The following is a 5554-nucleotide window of genomic DNA, read 5'->3' as shown; positions in this document are numbered from 1 at the left end:
GTAGCAGTGGTGCCAAGCCAGCTGCTTGGAGCCTGGCTGGCAGCCAGAGCTTGAACTCTTCCCGGCCTGTTTCTAGCAGCGCACACTGCTGCCATGTGTGCTGCGCCATTTTTTCTAGCGTGGTGTTTTTTTTTGTTTTTTTTTAACTACTGGAATTTCCCAGTGTCAAAAAACCCTCGCCATGCTGCAGACGGCTTGGAGGAGCCACAAACCACTCATGCGGATGTAATAACTCCCCTCCCCCCCTTTTATTTAAATGCCTTCTCTTACTATTCCCTTGCCTCATCTTAGTTGTTCTGCTGTCACTAGGTAATATTTTGCAATACGACAGTAATAACAAAATCACACTAGTTATAGAATCCATCTGCTTTCCGAAGCAGATCTATAATTACTTGGTCTTGGTCGTACTGAAGGCATATAGGAATTTCTCTCATTTGACTTAACCATAGTGAAGTTTGGTATTTTTTAAATGAAAAGAAAACATTTTAACTTAAAAAACGAACTTAATTGGAATGTAACAGCATTTTTATTTTAATTAGTTTTTATTTTTAATATAATCAAGATAGATTATAGAATGAGTAAGAGTACATTCAGGGTTGAATTTTAATTTTTAGGGCAAAAGTCCCATTTTAACAGGTTTATTTGCTTAAACAAGATTTGCAACCACAGTTGGCACCCAAAGAAACTGCATTTCAAGTTTACAGTCAGGACTGGTTTTTGCAAATAAGCGATTTACTGACAAAAAGCAGTTTTGGAGTGGCCAAAGCACATTTCATCACTTTTCAGCTAGATTTTATCAAATAGTTCCACAAAAACAATTTAAAAATGGCAAAAGATTTAGAAATCATTAAAATACTTCATTTTGGTTCAAACATACCTTTCAGAAATGTAGGAACATTTCATTTTGGGCATGTACTAAAAAGCAAGAAATGTTTAGATTCACAAAGTGATGCTGGTGGTATTCCTTTTACCTGCTAACTCAGCAGTTTAGAGCATTCACTATACTGTAGGATTCAGACCCACTTTTCTTACAAAACTACCTCTTCTGTTAAGTGGCACCTATTGGTGTTAATTAGAGTGTTATTTTACATTAAATACCAGTGAACTCAGGTGTCCACCTCCCATGTGAATTCTGGCCTCCCATTCTTCCTGTGTCTCAATGAAAAGTCAAGTATTTTATAGAAAGAAGAACAGTGCAAATAGGAGAGATTAAGGGGGACCCACCCAGAACATCTTTCAACCAGTAGTTAGTATACTCATCTTGGTGGAGACCCCAATTCAAAATCCCTCCATGCCTGGCTCAAAGCAGAGATCTGAATGGGTCTTCCACTTCCCAAGAACTACTTGGTTTAAGATATTCTGGACTGAGTTGCTGTCCATGTCTCCTGTTGCTACTATTCCAGGTTACATAAAATACTTGAATAGTAGTAAAATAATACTTAAATAGTATTTAATAATAATTCACTGACAAAGGGACTGGGACCCATGTATTTGTTTCAACGTTTTGTAAATAGTTTGATCGAAAATGAAATGTTTTGAAGATCCTGCCTTGAGTAGGAGGCTGGACTAGATGACCTCATGAGATCCTATTTTTCTATCGTTCTATGATTTTTTTCATTTCAGTAGGAAAGTCCAAAAAATGTTTTGGGATGTTTAGGTGACAGGGTTTCTTTTTTATTTTTTCAGTGTTATAAAACTCATTTATGCCTACAGCCCCAGGCAAGAGTAAATCAAATACCTCATGGACAGAAGACTGATTCTGGCCACATTCTCTCCTGCGCGCATATGTTCTTCCTGTCCCATGTGAGGCTGGTCCTCAACCCTTTGAAAATGAATCACTATTTTTTTACTTTAAATAGTATTGTCAGGCTTTTCCTTGTATTTATATCATAGTCTCTTAAGAGGAAAGACAGAAAATGAATAAAGTGGCTAAAAAGCTGTTCTACATGCATGCTCAATAAAATCCAGTTTAACTGGGAAAATAAGCCAAACTCTTTAGACAGTAATTTTTATCATGTCACTTAGCACATGGCTTTATGGCATATAAATGTACTGCAGAAGGAATGAACTGAGCTATAGGGACCAAGACTGATTGAACTAGTAGAGCAGAGCAACCTTCAAGAAGACATATACAGAAATAGACAGAAAGCACAGCTAGAGTAAAGAACTGTACTTGAGCAATCAGATATTCCTTATGAGTCTAGCATTATACTTCTGTTCCATCTGACCTGGAAGTTTGTCTGAATAAGGACTGGGTAAAAATAGACTTGAGGATCTGACTCATCAAACACTAAGGCTATGACTTAATATTTCTTAGTTTCTGAAACTTTTAATTCAAGATTAATCTGTCTAAGAATTATATCAAAATACTGCCTAGGTCAAAAATTATTTTTACACATTGTTTCCAAAAGACAAGAAAGTTTTATTATCTCTTTTGAAAATTGGTTTTGGACATGAATACAATTCCATGCCTGAGGGACATGTTTGCTTGTCGCTAATGTCTATATGTTTAATATATGGAATATCAATATTTAAAGGGAAAAATATATGTAAGGGAAGGGGTAGTACATTTTCCAATTGCTTGAAAATGAGTCTTTTTTTTTGAGAAAATGCTCTTTGCTCAAAAAATGTCACAGTATGCGGTTAAAAGTTACTGACCTGAAAATCAGTCTTAAATTGGCATATACATGGCTATTTAAGTTCCACTGTGTGCACGTCATCTGCAAGAAGCTGCCAAACCAGCTTTGTTTTCTGTTGTGTTTTTTAGTATTCATGACCCAAATCTTTTTTCTTGTTTGTTCCTGTGAATGTTACATCTGTTAATACCTTATCTCATTCTGTGTGCATTGCATAAGAACCTGATTGTCTTGGCTTTTTCCATTTTTTGCTTCATTAATGCCCTCCCTTTCCAGATGTTTTGGGTATGTATATAAGCTTGCAAATTATTTTTTTGTTGCTGTTTTGTGTTTAGTGCTGTATTGTACTTAGCCACTGCCAAATAACTGGTTTTAGAACAATAAGCACAAGTGAATGCTATACTATGTACTGATTTTTTTTTTCTATCAAATATTACCTTTTTCTTAAGTTATTTTAAAAATAGTAAACATAGGGTTCAGATTGACAAGTACATTATAATAAATTTTCAAATATAATTGTTTAAGCTGTATGTACAAAACTGCATGCACATGCACGCGCGCGCACACACACAGAGAAGTGAATGCTCACAGAAAAGATGCAGTTTTTTGTATTAGTTAATCACATGGTCAGATGACTGTAAATCCAGTTGTTTGCTTTGCACCCGTACCTATACCTCCATATGCAACAACCTGTCTGTGGTTATAAGCACATATTTTGCATGTATCGTAGGAATATATGACTGGAAGGGGGGTCCTCAGGCCAATGAATCCAAGCCCTTGTACTTACAGACAATTGCTATCTGGAAGGAATCCTCAAAATCACCACTTTAAACCCAAAATACAAGGAATTGTATCTGAAACCCCACGAGCTCCCTGTAATGAGCTAGAGGTAAGAAGGAGAGAGAAGGGCACTGCAGCTGATTAGTATATGCTCAAAAACCCTAGGAAAAGGTTCATGCCCCACACTAGAGGAAGGCAACACTTTCCCTCCTGCCTTCCCCAGTTTCTGCCAGTCTGTTCCAAGGATAAAATACCATCCTGATTGTATGATTCTGAGTGGGAGAGAGGGACCATCCATAGCCAGGAACCTCTAAATTTTCTAATGAACAGTAGAAGAATCAGCACACCCCAGCCAAGATCCTCCATTCCTAGCTATAACAAATATCCCAAGGTCTCAGAGTAAGGCAAAAATAAAAACCTCTCAGAAGCCAGCAGAATTCATGAAAGGAGAAAATTCCTTCCTGCACCCAAGTGCCAATAGCATAAACCCTGAAGTATGGGATTACCAGATGCCTTCCACATTACAACAGCTACCTTTATATTCCAGCTTACGGGGCCACAAAAGCATGGTTCAGCATCAAACAAACTGACTGCTGTGCCAGAGCTCCCTCTCCTGTCACACCATCCCTTCCATAAACATATGTGGTTGAATCTTAAAATGATTCAGGCTCTTTGCTCTGACCACTTTGTCTAGAAGAGCTTTCTAAAACTTCAGTCCTCTGATGGTTAAAAAAACTTATAATTTCCAGTTGGAATTTGTTTGTAGCCAGTTTGTAGCCATTTGATCATGCACCAGTGTTTTTTCAGCCAGAAAAGATTTTCTTCCTCCCTGTCTTGTCATCAATGGATATTGAATTAGTCTGACATAATCTGCCTCTGATTAAACCCAGGTTAGGTCCTATTCAGTGTTTAGTTTCATTTCTTTAAATCCCTTTTACTGTTTAAGTCAGGCTACTTGGCCTGTAATTGCCTGGATCATTCTTGCTTTTTTTTTTAAATGGGCATTCTCTTTGTTGCTTCCCAGTCATAGGGTACTACCCTGAGCTGAGAAATTGAATGGTAGAGCAATTGGTATTTCATGTACCAGTTTATTCATTTTTCTAAGATGGAGGTTATCCAGGTGCCATGATTTGGTAATAGCAAGCAGTCTAGGGTTTTGCTTCCACTTCCTTACTGCCCTGTGGTATACCACCAATATTCTCAATTCATTTACCATGGCATGTAGATTATCTTCTTATTTTTAATGACTGGTTTGAAGTTCCTTTTTCCCCATGTAGATCTGTAGCCCTGCCCCTCCCAATATTTCCTCTTGCTTAGAATGCAAGCCCTCAGCAATTTGTACCTTTTCCTTAAAAGTAGGTCCATAGTACTTTAACATCCAGTTTTCCTAGATCTAGAGCTCAGAACTCATTGTTACCTAATGGTCCTGCTTCAGAAGAACTAGCTCTTCTGAAGTCCAAGACCCCCATTCTCAACCTCTTACAACCCCTGTTATGGTTTCTCTTACAATTTAGTCTATCCTGGATGCTTGATTCCAGATTATATCCCACACTCACTTCTTATACAAGAACCTCAGTGCCCATTGAAAATAGATCTAAGGTAGCTTTGCTACTTGTTGCTACAGTGACTATTTGGTAGAGAAATCTATCAGCTAACTTGTCCAGAAAGTTAGCACCGCTCATTACAATCTACTGTTATGTTTAGTGTTCGTTTCCCAGTCTGTATCGAAAATGATTCTAATATGATAAAAGCCTTAGTCTGTTTATTAGAGTGCTCCAAGAGCATGTGGGACAGGAGGCAGTAGCAGCAGCAGGCCAGCATGATGGCGACAACAGAGCAGATGGAGTGGGGGTGCAGCTTGCCTCGCTCCTTCCCCCCGCCCCTCCCCCCAGCCTGAGACAGCAGCAATTGAGCAGACGGAGTAGGGTGGCGGTGACAGGGGGGATGGCCTTGCCCCCTCCAGCCTTGCTCCCGGGATGCGGCAGCAGCTCTGGGTGCTGGCCAAGGGGGGCGGAGAGGACATCAAGGCAAGCTTGTCCCCGCTCCTGGGAGATGGTGGTGGTGCAGGCTGGTGAGTGGCGGTGCTCCATCCCCCTGCCACTGCCACCCTTCATTCATGGGGAGGGGAGGCAGGCAGC

General features: G+C 39.4%; 1 protein-coding gene and 1 long non-coding RNA gene across 4 annotated transcripts in view; both read left to right on the top strand.

Moving 5' to 3' along the window:
• The window catches only part of CACNB2 (calcium voltage-gated channel auxiliary subunit beta 2), a 233595-nt gene that overhangs the window by 199582 nt on the left and 28459 nt on the right, over positions 1-5554 (top strand). The gene's annotated exons all lie outside the window — the stretch shown is intronic.
• Positions 1-5554, top strand: part of LOC109291347 — a 22082-nt gene that overhangs the window by 5661 nt on the left and 10867 nt on the right. The gene's annotated exons all lie outside the window — the stretch shown is intronic.

The sequence above is a fragment of the Gavialis gangeticus genome, unplaced genomic scaffold, assembly GCF_001723915.1.
Source record: "Gavialis gangeticus isolate Ggan-Ray unplaced genomic scaffold, GavGan_comp1, whole genome shotgun sequence".
NCBI classification, from domain to species: Eukaryota; Metazoa; Chordata; order Crocodylia; family Gavialidae; genus Gavialis; species Gavialis gangeticus.
The sequence above is the reverse complement of the archived record's forward strand: the minus strand, read 5'-3'. Positions and strand labels throughout refer to the sequence as shown.